This window comes from Grampus griseus (assembly GCF_964374135.1).
Source record: "Grampus griseus genome assembly, chromosome: 10".
In the NCBI taxonomy this organism is placed as follows: Eukaryota; Metazoa; Chordata; class Mammalia; order Artiodactyla; family Delphinidae; genus Grampus; species Grampus griseus.
This window is the reverse complement of record NC_139004.1, coordinates 97,649,777-97,664,666: the sequence shown is the minus strand read 5'-3', so window position 1 is coordinate 97,664,666 and position 14,890 is coordinate 97,649,777.

Genomic DNA, 14,890 nt, shown 5'->3' with positions numbered 1-14,890 from the left:
CAGTGGAGGGGAGCCTCCTGAATCTGAGAGGAGCCCCTTCACCCACTGTGACCTCCTCCCCTTGTTCCTGGGGCTGTCCTCCCACCTGGCTGGATTTAAAGAGGCAGCAGGTCTGCCAGAGATGAGGCAGGAAGGAGCAGGCAGCTGGGTGGGGGAATCCCATTCCTGCAGACTCCTTGTTGGGGGTCCCTAGGGTCCTCTGGACATCACCAGCCCCCGGCAACTCACCACAGATGTCCCTGCAAATTCTGTAGATGTGCGAGGCATACGCAGTGGGCACCCATGAGTAGAGAAATGGCCTCTTGAGGGGGTCCTCTGCAGACCTGCAACCCCCAGGCAGATGGGGCTGCACACAGTCCAACCCTGGGGCTGCAGGGGTTCAGGGGTTGTGCTTCCACGGTAGCAGGGAGTTCGCTGCAGGCTCTGCTCCGTCGATCCTGCAACCACAGTTGTGTTTAGACTGTGTTGAGTCCACTGCTCCTCATGTGACCTTTGCCCCCTAGGTCTGGGGGTGTCCTGATCAAAAAGAAGGGGCACCAGAGCCCCTGCCCAGCCGAATGGGTCCCCCAGAAAGTAAAGGAAGACGTAGGGCCATTTGAGCAAAATCCTCTTCTCTCTTTCACTGACCCCCACTCCACTACTCGAAGGACCCCCCCTCCCCTCCAGCGCAGCCCCAAGCCTACCCTCACCATGCCCTTGACATTCCCTCCTACTTCGGGGGAGCGGGCGTATTCCTGGGACTCCGCCAGCTTCAGTTCCTCATGATCCCACGGGAAGAATTAAAACCGCAAACAACACCGTGGTGGTTCGGTCCACGCCCCCACGCCCCCCACTCTCCTCCCCCAGTCCCCCCACCAGAATGAGGCCTCCCCGCGTCCCTCCCTCGTCCTCCTGCCCCCTCCTCCAGCCTCCAGCAGCGCAGCGGCCTCTGCCTCCCCGGAGACTGCATTTTGCCGGGCGAGATGCTCTCCTAGAAGCCGGCGCCGGCGCCTCCCCCCCCCGCCCCCCCCCTCCTCGGGCAGGATGGTACAGTCTGCAGAGGGACCCGGGCACACTGGCTGGGCTCAGCCGCGGCACCAGCTGCCGCACCGAGATTACGGGGCTGCCCGCCTGGAAACCGTGCCGGATTTGTGGCGATTTTCATAGCCAAGTAAGTACCGGCATCCCCCAGCATGAGAAATAAAAAATAAAAAGCGCCCCACTCCGCTCTCCCCTTCCTCCCTCACCCATTTTATTTTGTTTCATTTCATTTGTTTTTTTTCAGCGCTGATGGTGGTGGCGGCGGCGGCAGCGGGGGGTGGGGGGGGCGGGGGGGGGGGAGCCGGGCTTGTTTATCTGACAGCAGCTGAGGCTGCATTGGGAGCCGCCGCTGAGGGAGGCACTAGTGTGAGGGTCCGTGTGTTGGGGGGAGGGCTGGGGCGCTGGGGACACGGGCAGGGGGGCCTCGGACAGGCGGATACCCGGGATCTCAGGCAGATTCCGGCAGCCTCTGGACAGCAAATGCCCCTAATGGATGTTACGCAAGGGCCGGCCAGCCGACAGTGTGGGGCAAGGTTCTTTTCCCTCTGAGCTGCGTCCCAGGGAAACAGAGGACCAGAGGGTGCCCCCTGCCCACTGCGGCCAGAGTCCCAGGAAAGAGGCAGAAGGATGCCCCCGTGGAGGGTCCCCTTGGTGGGGTGGGCTGCTGTGTGCCCCGGGCCACCGGGTCAGGCCAGCCAGGGTGTGTGGTAGCATGGACAAGTCCCCCGGTCCCTGAGATGGCCAGGAGAGGGGCAGGAGCGGGGTGGCCGGGCCATTGTGTAGCGGTCATGCTGGGTGGTGGAGTTGGCACTTTCTCCCCAAAGCCCCGTTCCTCTGCCAGCCTCGGTGGCCTCTGGCTGAGCCCTAGGCACCTGGGGCTCCTCCCTGCTCCCTGGCAGGGTCAAGATTGGGAAATCCAGCAAGGGGCCTCTGCACTCCCCAAGGGTGGGCTGCTATGGGCAGCCACTCTTTCTAGCCAAGTGGCCGTTCCACACCACGGCTGTCCTCTGCTCACCCAGGTCACGTGGCAAGGGGTCTCTGTGGCTGGACTGCCCCAGTCAGGCAAGAGCCCCGGGGATCTGGGGGCCTCCACCCAGAGACCCAGCCTGGCTCGACCTTCAGAAGGGTAAGTGAGCAGCAGGCTGGACCAGCAGAGGGTCTTCGTGTGACTCTGAGCCCCCCTTGCCTGGCACAGAATGGGCTCCTTTCCTCACCTGCATTGCTCTCCAAATCACTGGGAGGAGGCAGAGCTGATGTTTGGGGCATTTCCAGGAGTGGCGGGCGCCCTCCGGAGAAATTCTGCTTTGACGTGTGCAATGCGAGGGGGCTTGGGGCACAGGCCTTGGGGGCCTCCGCCTGTTAACTTCACTGAAGGAGCAGTGGCAGGGAGGGGGCTGCAGCTCTGGGGGAACCCTGCTGGCAGGGTCCAGGAAAGAGGTTGATGGCCCATATTATTTAGCCACCTTTGTACCCCCAGTCCCATTCTCATCAAGGCATATATACATCCACAGATTTGCACAGGTGCACATGTACAAATATAGTACACAGAGTAGTGCATCGTATTTGTTCAAATCACACACACACATACGGCGTGCCCATGCCCTCAGATACACCCAGCACATGTGAATACAGCTCACATTCCTGAATACCACTGCTCACCTGCAAAATACAGCATATACACGAATGCAGCATGCGCGCACACACACACACACACACACACTCACACTCATACCTGGGAGTGCAGCATGCCCGCACATGCATGTAGCACCAACACAGGAATGCAGTAGGCTGCCCGTGGGTGAATCGGCCTGCACACCGCGGTGCCCTGCAGCAGCCGCAAATGTGGCATGCGTCCATGTGAGGGCTGGCCCCTGTGAAAGTGACAGGCACACACATGTGGTGTCCTGAGTGCCATCTGCATGCCTGTCTGGGCATTGGCAGGCACACAGCCTGCTGGAATGTGCCCACAGGTGAATGTACGTTGCACAGGTACAAAGACAGCCCAGGCACACAGATGCAGCACCTCTGCAGGTGCTCTGTGCGCACACCTGCCCCTCAGCAGCTAGGCATCCTCCGTGGGAGCGAAGGTGCCTCTCTAGGCGCTTGGGAGAGGCTTGCGTCTCAGGAACTGCCTGTGGGGACAGAGGGACACCTGCTCCCACACAGGCCTAAGGGGAGGGCCAGGCTTCATTCCCAGGAAGCCACGATTGGGCTCAGCAAGGCCATCTTGGGTTATTGATGTTCTGCAAAGAGGGCTGCCCGGAGTTGGAAAGGAAACAGAGGAGGGGGCGGGAGCTACTGCCCACCAGGGCAGACCAGCTACTGGTCTAGAGGCAGCTCCAGACCACCAGGAGCCTGGACTAGCCCCACCACCCCCTTCTCTGGCACCAGAAAACCGGCACATGGCTGTGGGGTCTCAGAAAGCTGGGGCCTGGGATGCCTCCAGCAGCCTCCAAAGTCCTCTTCAAACCGAAGGTCAGAAAAGCTGCCCGTGGCTGGTCCCTTCCCGCTGTTTTCCCACTACCCCCACCCCACTTCTCCCTGCCCAGCACAGGTGCGGGTCAAGGGGCAGGGGTAGATGATAATGAGCCCTCTAGCATTCGCTGAGCTGATGACTCTGCGTGCGTCGCTTCAGTGGGGCCTCTCATAGCCTCATTATTCTCACGCCCCAGATGCGGAAGCTGTGCAGAGAAGTGAAGACACTTACCCAAGGTCACACAGCTGGAACATGTCAGAGATGGGTTGGAAGCCAGGCCGTCAGGCTCCCTGCCTGCCCTCCTGGACCCTCTCCTCCTTTCCCCTCCTGGGTGAGGCCAGCTCCAATTTGGGGTGCCAACTTCCTGAGCACCAGTAGGCCAAGAACTTAGGATTTGGGGGTGAGGCTCCAAGAAAGGGTCCAGAGGGTCTCCTGTGGGTGAAGGCGGAGCCCTCCACAGGCAGGCGTGGCCTTGTCCTAGGCAGCCAGACAGTTCTGCCATCCCAGGACCCCATGGAATTGACAGCACCTAGAAAGCCAAGCAGACTGTGTGCTCTAAAGTTCCCTGGCCCAGACCCAATGAGAAGAGGGAAACTGAGGCCCAGCCAGGGGAAGGGACTTGTCCAAGGTCATACTGTACTCTAGGGAGAGTGGGGAGTCTTGCTAGCCCGTCTCAGGTCCCAGGCATGCAGCAGCAAAGGCCTGTTTGGGCCCCTGGTTTCCCCCAGATGTTTGAGTCCAAGTTAAAAGGATGCTTACGCCAGACCCAGGCTCTGCTCCTGGCCAGCTGTGTGACCTTGGGCAAGTCGCTTTGTCTCTCTGCTCCTCAGTGTCCTCGTGTGTGACCAGGGTAGACCTGTCCCTGCCCTGCCTTAGCCCACAGTGGCCGGGGCCCTGGACTCCTGTAGAGGACTGTGCACAGAGCTGTGACTGGCGTCAGGGCTGGGAGCCAGGGCAGCAGAGCACCTTGGTGCTGCGATGGGCCAAGGTCACGAGGGGGAGCAAGGATGGGAACTTCTAGGTCCGTGAGTCTCAAGCACGACTGCACTTAAGGAATCACCTGGTGGGGGCAGATTTCTGGGTCTCCCAGGAAGTCAGGAGGTCCTGGGGGCTGCCTTTTCACGGGAGCCCCAGGGTTCTCATCTCTATGGCTCTGTGCCGTGGGGGAGCCGAGGTGCATGAGAATGAGCTCGGGGAGCTGACAGGCTCTTGGAGCTGGGGGTGACCTGGGCATCATGCTGTTCCCCTGCCACTGCCACATCTGGGGAAACTGAGGGTGCCTGGCACGTTGGTGCCGGAGGGAGACTGAAACTCGGGTCTCCAGCCCTCCAGTCCCCCGTCCCACCCCCAGCCCCTGGCTTCAGCCTGCACAGTTAAATCAGGCCCTTCTGGGAGCAGGGCAACCTTCAAATCCAGTGTGGCTGCAATGAGGGCTCCAAAAAGAGTCACTGGACCGTGGCCTTGAGTCCTGGTGGTGCCTCTCCCCAGCCATCTGACAGTGGGGGACATGTAAACCTCATTCTGCCCTTCCCTAGAAGGGGGATAGATTTAGGGCAGAGCTGCTTAATTAAAATTAAGAAACAGCTGTCACATAGTAGTTGCATGGTCAAGGTTGGGGCCATGGGGGAGCCTGAGGTACAGACTATGACTCCTCTCAGCCTCCGTTAGCTCCCAAAGGGCTGCAGTGGAGGTGTCTGAGGTGCAGGATCTGGGTGCCACGTGCACACACACGCTGTAGGGGGTGGACAGGTCCCTCCCCCAACCCTGCCTGGAGCACACAGTGCAATGTGGGAGGCAGCGGTGGGTGTCCTGCCTGGAATCTGGGCGCCCCCCAGCCCACCCTGCACTTTCCAAAGCCAGAACATTGAACCTGCAGTAATTCATTTCTCCGTCCCCGTGGGAACCTCAAACAAATTATTTTGGGAGAATGTCCCCCTGGCTGGAGACAACTGGATGTCTGGCTTTACCCCTCATTAAGAGCTGGAAGTAGGTGGAGATGGCAAGGCCCTGGTGTTCCACATGGTTGGGTGGAGCCTCAGTTCACCCATCTGTAAAATGGATGACAATGGTACCCACTTCTCAGGCCGTGGCGAGGGGCAAGTGGAAGAGTGCTGGGCTCAGGGTGTGGCCCATATTTATGGCTTAGTGAATGGAAGGCGTCGAGATTGAGAATCAGAAGGTGTGAGCTTAAAACCTACCTCTGCTGCTTAAGAGTGCCCTTGTGTCAGCCCCTTTGCCTCTTCAAGCCGTGGTTTTGGATCTGTAAAATGGGACTGTGTTTCCCAGGCTGCCCACTACATAGGACTGCAGTATGACAACAATAAAAAATAAGTGATGCTTTCAGCATCTCTGGAGAACCTGCCATGTGCCAGGTGATGTGCTAAGGGCTTCACCCTGGTCTCCAGACGTTGGAATCATCATGCACAATCCAGGAAACCTCTGCAGGGTCAGATGCAGGGCGAGATGGCTGGGCCTGATGGGGCCAAGGGGAGGGACACCAAGGCTGGGGTTCCTGAGGCTGCAGAGGCCCCTGGGTATAGGGGAGACGGCCTTGGTCTGAGGGTCAGGTGACCTGGTTTCCAGGCCCACCTCAGGCACTGGCAGGTGACCTTGGGCAAATTGTGTCAGCGCCCTGGTCCCATGCTCTCCCCTTGAAGGAAGGGACAGTGATCCTGCCTGCTTCATGTCCTCAGTGGGAGCAGATTCTCCTGCCCTTAGGCCCTTAGGGTAAAGGGTCTGAGCCACTGCAAGTCAGAGGCATTAACAACTGCAGTAGTTACAGCTGCTGTGTGTGTTTCCTGTGGTCACCGTAACAAATGACCACAAACTGAGTGGCTTAAAACAGCTGAAATTTATTTTCTCACAGTTCCGGAGGCTGGGTTTCTGAATGCACGATGTTGGCAAGGCCAGTTCCCTCTGGGGGCCCTGAGGGAGACTCCACCCTCTGCCTCTCTCCCAGCTTCTGGTGGTGCCTGCAACCCGCGTCATTCCTTGGCTTGTAGCCGCATCCCTCCATCTCGAGGCCGTCTTCACTTCACCCTCTGTGTGTCTCCTCTTTGTATCAGGACACCGGTCATTGGATATAGGGCCCACCTGAAATCCAGGATGACTGAGATCTCTAACTAACTACGTATACAAAGACACTATTTCCAAATACGGGCACATTCTGAGGTGCTGGGTAGATGTGAATTTGGGGAGACACTATTCAACCCGTTACAGTCATGATTGTAGTCAGCCTTCACGTCTGCAGATGTGGAGCCCACGGATGCGGAAGGCCCCCTGGAAGGGACTTGAGCATCCTCAAAGTTTGGTATTTGCAGGGGGTCTTGGGACGACTGTGTTTATTGAGTATTTACTGCTAGTAAGTCCTTTTGCAAAGTGCCGCGTTTCCTCACTATCACCCATTTTACAGACAAAGAAACCAAGACCTGGGGAATTAAGAGGTGCCCGAGTCACACGGCAAGTGGGAGCAGAGCTGGGATTGAACCCAGGTCTCTGGTGCGCTTTCTCCTTTCTACCTTTTTGGAGCTGCATGGGAGCTGCCCGCAGCCAGGAACCCATGGGGTGCGACCTCCAGCCAGCCTTGTGTTCACCCGGGGCCTGCGGGGCTCCTGGGCCCCAGAGAGAAGAGCTGAGGATGGACAGGGCAGCCCGGGGGCATGAGTGAGCCCCGCTGGCCCCAGGAGACCAGTGTGGGGCAGAGGGTTGAGAGCCCACAGTCCCTTCTTATCTGCTACTTATTCTCCGTGAACCTCAGTGTTCTCATCTGGAGAATGGGAACAGCAACACCACCTCGTGGGGTAATTGGCAAGTTCTAAAATGCTAATCATCATAGTCATCACTGATAGCTAAAATGTATACAAAAGCACTTTGCAAATTTTTTTAATTTAATGTGTGGGAGGGTAATTGCTTATTCCAAGCCACATCCTAATGAGTGGCTCTACCATGAAATAGCTGTGTGTGGTTGAACTAGTGTCTTAACCTCAGTTTACTCCTGCACTAAAGGGGGTAACATTAGTACCCACCTTCTTTGATGCCGTGAGAGGCAAATGGGATTCAAGTAAGGTGCCTTGCCTGGGGTTATGTTCTAGTTGAAGGCCCAGGGGATATTTCCTTATGTGTAAGATGGGGGTAATAATAGTGTTGTGTTATAGTGTTATTATCATACTATTACTTGTGTGAGAATTTGGTGAACTAATGCAGAGGAAGCACTTGGCTCAGGGCCTGCCCAGAGATCGATGTTAAAGTGGCCTCCTCTCGTGCCATTAGAAAGACTTGAATTGAAATCCTAATGCCAGCGTTTACTGCTGTGTGACCTTGAGTCAGTAGCTTTGCCTCTCTGAGCTTGGCATCCTGACATGTAAAGTGGGGTTAAAGAAACCTGTCTCACAAGATAGTGTATGTGACATGATGGACAGAAAACTGTCACAGGTGGAGCCCCAATCATGTCAGACATTTGAAAGAAGTTGAATTTCTGTCCTGCTCCTGGGGAAACACCCCCAGAGGACTTCCTTAAAGATGTCCTTAGAAGGGGCAAATCCTAGTCAAAGGGGTGGGGTGGATTCGATCTTCAAAGACCCAGAGAAGTTGTGCTGTAGTGGAGCTTGGGGTTGCGAGAGCTTGTGGGAGGAAGCTGTGAGTGGATGACCCTGTTTTGGGTCCAAGAGCCATGTAGCTTCCAAGGAAAGAAGCAGGTCGCTTAGGCCACCACGAGGGAAGTTGTCTATGAAGTGGTGGCCTTCTCCACACTGGCCTGGGCAGCTCCACCCATCCATGCCTGGATGCCTGGGGTCTCCACTGCAGGGGCCTTGGGGAGTTTCGTACAGCCTGGCGCCCGATACCCCTGCCTCGCTGGACCAAGTCTGGGCCCAGCCAACCCAGCCTCAAACCTGAGGCCCGAGCCCTGCCCAGCTGTGTGTCTTTCATCTCTGAGCCTCAGTTCCCTCAGCTGTAAAATGGGAGTGATAACAGTGCCTATTTTGTAGGGTGTGGTGATGAAAGCTGAATCGCGTGGATTCCCAGATGCACGTTTTGACGTATCTGAGTCAGGGTGCCTGTTACAACGGGTGGCGCATCATAGTAGACCCAGCCATGCCTTTCTCTTTCTTAACGATACATAAAGTAGCGATGCTTCTTGTAGTGGATGCACCTGAGATTCGGTGAAATATGGTAAATAAGATAAAACCTATAAAGGACTTAGGGCCACCAGGCTGATGGGAACAAACCTGTCTCCCACCTGCGTCCCCAGCTCAGTCACAGTGGGATCTTGGGCATCTCTGTGCATCTCATAGGAGCTTTCATTTCCTCTTCTGAAACAATGGGCCTGAGAATCCTGGCCTCCCAGGGCTGTTGTGAGAAGTTAGCAAGCTCGTGTATATCACATGCCCAGCAGAGTACCCATATGCAGTAGGTGCCTAATCATTGGCATTCCAAAGGAAACAGCAAGGATGGTAGTGCAGGGAGGGATTTAAAGCACAGACTCCGGGGTTCCCACTCCTGCTCCACCGCTTCCTTGCCATGTGACGTTGTGCCAGTTTCCTGACTTCTCTGCGCCTTGGTGCCCACCATCTGTAAAATGGAGATAACAGAAGTATCCAATTCATACGATTGCCGTGAGAATTAAAATTAAAGTGCCTAAGGCAGTGCGTGACAGACGTGTAAGCAATTATTATTTAATGGGCTCCTAATGAGTCTCTTCTAGTTCCATAAATAGAGCTAAAATGGACACTGGGCTCAATAAAGTCATAAGAAGACAGACTGCACCCATTTTATAGATGGGGCAGCTGAGGCCCAGGCTGCACGTTGGTTTGCCCAAGGTCACACAGCTGGCCCTCCCCAGAGCTGGAACCTCACCCCAGCATCCAGGCAGCAGCCTGATGTTGCCTCCTCGCCCGTGTCAGTCTGGGACTGTGTGACTCTTATGGAGAAAGGAGTTCTTGCCAGGGGAGGAAGGCTTTCGAGAAGAAGCTGCAGCCAGATGCAGTATCTGATGGGTTAGGGTTCTCATCAGAAGTGGTTTGCTTCTTCCTTTACGTTTCTGCCTGTTCGCCACAGCACAGGTGAAGGGGCTGCGCTGGGCTGTGCCCAAGGTCAGCAGAGCCTGCCAACCACCCTGCAAGTCTACCCGCCAGCACTTCCTGGCCTCCAAGTGCCTTCTCGGTGGTTGCTGCAGAGTTGACACAGCAAAACTCCCTCCTGGAGGGAGCAGAAGCCCCACTGCCGAGCTGGTCCGGACACCAGGCAGCGCCAGGGCCACGGGATGGATTGGGATGGGAGAGGGGGAGCAGAGACCTGGGTGCAGCTTGGCCTTGACAAACACTCCAAGTAACCTTGGATCTGTCACGGTCCTTCCCTGGGCACCAGTTTCCCATCTTTGAAACAAGGACTTTGGAGCCAGTTGGGCCCCCTGGGACTTTAAATGTGTAAGATTTGAAATTTCCCAGGCATTGCTGATGGTCAAGGTCACGGGGAAGGGACAGGGCTGGAGTGAAAGAGCTTGCGGCTGTGTGCGCGCATCAGTGTGGATCTCGGCTTGGGGTCCGTGGGAGCAAGCCTGAGACAGCAGGAGCTCCTTTTCATCCCAGGACGATTCCTCAAGAGGAGGAGGTAGGTAGAAGGTATAACAGCCCAGCGGCTGGGGTACGGGTGCTGCAGGCCGGTGAGGGGGACCCGGGCAGGGCACCGACAGTGGCCGTGTGGTCATGTGTATTTGCAACGCAGAGGTTGCTGAGAACCAGCCTCTTCCTAGCAACTATCTGAAGGCAAGAGATTAAGAGCTCTTTAGGCCACTTCTAAATTTATCAACTTACATGACTCACTTCAGATTAAAACGAGGCCCTTCTCCCCATCCCACCCCCAGCCAATTTCGGGTTTCCAGACTCAGAGGATCTTGAAAAGGGAAGAGGATAGAAATCAATAAGACCAATATTGGCTGAGTACTTAGCGTGTGTCAGGCCACATGCAGCCCTCGGTCGAAGGTGGTAGGCGATGGCAGATGCCCAGTTGGGGGCTGGACCATGAACACCTCCTGTGCCCAAGGCTTGGCCTCTTCAACCACAGTCTTTGGAGCTCACTGGGCCTCAGTTTCCTCATCTTTGAAATGGGGCCAGTGTAGGGAGGAGTCGGTGGCCGTGGCCACCCCATGCTTAGGCAGTGGTAATAGAATTAAGAGTGGCTGGGCGTTGGGGTGCAGGCTCTCAGAGGCCGGAGTCTGCACAGACGTCCTCAGGGGGAGGGAATTCCAACAGCTTCCCTCAGCCTGGGACCTCCAAAAGCTTCTCCCGGGAATCTCTGAACTCCAGAGTCAGACCTCGACAGTGGGACTGCGGCAGCTAAAGGTGAATGCAGGCGGCGCTGGTGCTGAACGGTGACCGGTGAGCCTTCACCTGGTGGCCTCCCCCAGCCTCACTGCAGCCTTCACGGTAACCGGTTTAACGATAAGAGTGTCACTGACCAAGGGCTTCTGTGTGCGGCGCTGTCTGCGCATGCGTCCCCTCGCCCCTCGTGGCCGTGACGGGACCCCTTTACAGAGGAGGACACCCGGGCTGGGGGAAGTGCAGTGGCTCAGGCCAGCTCTCCCGACTGGGAAGGGCACCGCTGGGGGGAAGCCGACCCTCCCGCCCCCATCATCCTGCTGTGTGCACTGGACTCAAGGGCAGACCGAGGCCCAGACCAGAATCGCCCAAGGTTGCCCGGTGAGAGCCCAGAAGGCCAGGACTCTGTCCGTGGTACCGACTGCTACCCCCAAAGGTTATGTGCTGTCCCAGCCCTCCAGGGGAGATGGCGAGGCCTCAGGCCAGACATCAAGCCAGGAACAGGGCCATTCACACCCGGCCCAGTTGCCCAACACAGCTACCCATGGGCACAGGGGACATTCAGGAGACCCTGAAGGTAGACACCTCAGCAACAACAGGCCTGGACCCCAGGAATGAGCATGTCCTGCTCTTCATTCTCGCCCCCTAAAGACACCCGGTAACCCTGGTGGGGTCGGAGCCACACTGGGTCCACATTTGGGCAAGAGGGATGACTACATTTCTTAAGCGCGTACTAGGCCCTGTTGAGCGAACTGTAGTTCAAACCCCAGCTCTGCCACTGGCAAGCTGTGTCCCCCTGGGTGAGGTGTTCCTTTCTGGGCCTCATGTTTTTCACCTCTAAAATGGGAGAAATGACTGTAGCTGTTGTGGAGATGAGGTGAGGCGTGAGTCAAAGGCTCCGTGCGTCCCCTGCCCGCTGCCTCCTAGCTAACTCATGTGGTTATCACCCTGGCTAGCAAAACGTGGTTCTCGTACACATCCTGCAAAGAAGGCGTGCTCATCCTCACTTTGCAGACCGGACACAGGTCCCTCAGAGACGTCCAGGGACTCGCCCTGGTCTCACAGGTCAGCAACAGAGCCGTGAGTGGGAGCTGGTCAGTCCACATGCTTTGAGGGGCTTGTTGACGTATTCTTGAAGCCTCAGAAGGCAGCCAGGGGCCCTGTTGAGAGAGGGTTTTCTCTGCCAGAATGTAGGATTGTGGGATCCTGGGTAGAGGAGACAGCCAAGGTCAGTGGTTAAGAGTGGACTCTGGAGTCTGAGAACCTGGGCTCGATTCCCAGCCGTAATCCTTCCCTGCTTTGTGACCTTGAGCAAGTGACTTAACCTCTCTGAGCCTCAGTCGCCTTACCTGCAAAATGGGAGTAAATCACAGTGCCAACTTTATAGTGTTCTTGTGCTGATTAAATGAGTTAATCGGTGTGAAGTGCTTAGAACAGTGCCTGACACATAGGAACTCTATGAAGTATCAGCTGTTTATTATTAACCATAGAATCAGAACGGGCAGGGTAGCCAGGCCCCACCCTTCACCCTCTCTCCCTGGGTCTTGCCCCAGCCTCCTCCATGGCCCCGTATGGCCGCCAGTGCAGGGGGCCCTTCTCAGAATGTCCATCTGGCTGGTCCCTCTCTGGGCAAGGCCTTCAGTGTTCCTGTTGCCAAGCAGATAGAGCTCAGGCTCCTTGGCCCCCATTCGGTGCGCCCATGATTTATACCCCACCTACCCTTCCAGCACCTTCCTCCAGCTTCACCTTCATACTACTTCTCCCTCATCAGTTATTTCATCCACTAAGTTTGTCAGGACGTTAGTCATTCAATACGAATTGGAGTACAGCTCCTGTTCACACTGACCCTTTCCCCACCTCTGAGCCTTTGCCCAGGCTGTGCCCATCCATGAACACCCTTTAGCCATCCTTCAACCCCACTTAAATGCCTCCTTCTGCAGGAAGACTTCCTGCCTCTCCCTTTATTGTAAGCTCCCGGTGGCAGGCCCTGGACCTCTGGAGTCGGGCCTCAGCTGATGAGTCTTCTTTGTTTTCATCTTTGTGTTTGTCAGAGATTTCATTAGAACCTTGTTGAATGAACACATGTGGAATAAGTGAAAGGATGACCTTCCTCACTGGTCCCGCATATCCTGTCTTGCTCCCCCCAAATCATCTGTTCTCCCTAAGTGGCCAGATGGATCCTTTTGACCATATAAATCAGATCGTGGTGCTTTCTGCTTAAAGCTCTGCAGTCCTCCCCACGCTGCACAGGATAAAACCCAGACTCCTTCCATGGCCTGTAGGCCCCTCACCACACCCCTCTCTCCTCACTCGTCTCCTGTGGCTTACTGGTGTTCTTTCCATTCCTCAAACTCATCAGCCTCTTTCCTGCCTCCGGGCCTTTGCACATGCTGTTTCCCCATCTAGACTATTTTTCCCCCTTCGCTTTACATTATAGGTTCCTTCTCATAGGTCACCATTGAGGTCCTCCCTGATCTATGTAAAAGAATTTTCCCTGTCACAGCAGTTGTTTTTCAAAAGCATTTATCACAATTGACATTGGTTTCAGTGTTTATTGTCTTATTTGTTGTCTGTCTACCCTCTAGACAACCAGCTCCTGGAGGACAGTCCCATTCACGGTTGTATTCAAGGGCCTAGATCAGGGGAGGGTGTCTGTTTCGGGAGGCTGTGAAGGGCAAAGCAGTGTCCTTCCTCAACATCACACTTGACCCTGTATATACAAGATGAAGAGAAATGATTCTGGGGGTTGCCTGGGAACCCTATGCTCACCCTACCTGCCTCTAGTAGGCCTCGTAGGGAGGGACCAGAGAGGGAGAGAGTGGGTGAGGGGTGCAGCCCTAAACAAGACATATGCACTCCACACTCTCCTCCTGTTTACGTTCTAGCTGGCGAGAGGGCAGTAAACAGACAGCCGGGTCTTTAAATGGTTCGACACCAGGTAGCAGTAACCATGCAGATGCAGCAGAGGAAGGTGCAGGAGGAAGAGCCCTGGGCTATCCCATGCTCTGAGGAACTGGGCTTTGTTGCATTGTTTGTGGCTCCGCCGAGTACTCTCAGACTTGGAGAGCCCTTAATGAGGAGTCTGGGGGCCAGGCCTTAATAAGAGGACATTTCTACTGGCAAGCCTCACCCAGGACAAGCTCTGGAAAGTCTGTGCGTGCCTGCTGCTCACTGGCCTCCCCTCCACAGCTCCCCCAGCAGGCACCAGGAGCTGCCAGTTACTACGTCCCCAACCCATGAGGCGGCTAGAAAAGAAACCAGGCAGCGACTGCTTGGAAAACCTATTTCCTTTGTACAAACTGCAGTCATTTGAATTAAAAAATAACGGCATGTTTACTGAAACAGACAGAATGGTACAGAAGGGTTTATAAGCAAACAGCTAATTCTCCTCTCCCCACATCCCACTTTTTCCTGATGTAACCATTGTCGACACCGTGTTTCCTCAATTCTGGGATGCACGTTTTCCCACATTTTCACAGCCCTGAGAAAGGGATAAATATTGCAGCTGACAACACATTATAGTTTGGTTTTTTTTTAAGTATAGTTGGTTTACCATATTCCGTCGGTTTCAGGTGTACGGTGTAATCTGAAAAAGAAAGAAAACAAACCTGAATCGTGTTCCAGTTTATCGGAACCACCTTCCCTTTCTTAGTGGTCCGTAGGATCGTGGTGCGACTCAGTCTGACGAAGTCTGGCAGTTCGCTGTTTCCCTCCCTTGCTTGTATTTTCACTTCCTGGAACATATATGTTCGGAGGGATTTTGTTTCCTTTCTTCGAAATCCTTTTGTTCACACCCGTGGCTTTGTGACGTCCTCAGGGTACTGTGGCCATCCTGGTGGCTCGGCAGTCTTTCAGAGACACAGAGGCTAGTGCAGGTGACAAGGGCTTGGGAGCTGCTCGCTCTGCCATTTACCAGCTGTGGTGTGCCCTCTCTGTGCCCCCAGCACTGCACACGTGCAGTGCCCAGCACAGACTGGCACCAAGCGTGCACCCGGGGCTGGTTCTTCCCCGCTTCTCCCATGTAGCCCTGAGACCCAGAGGAGGGGCAGGGAGTCTGAGCTCAGATAAAAAGGTTGGATGC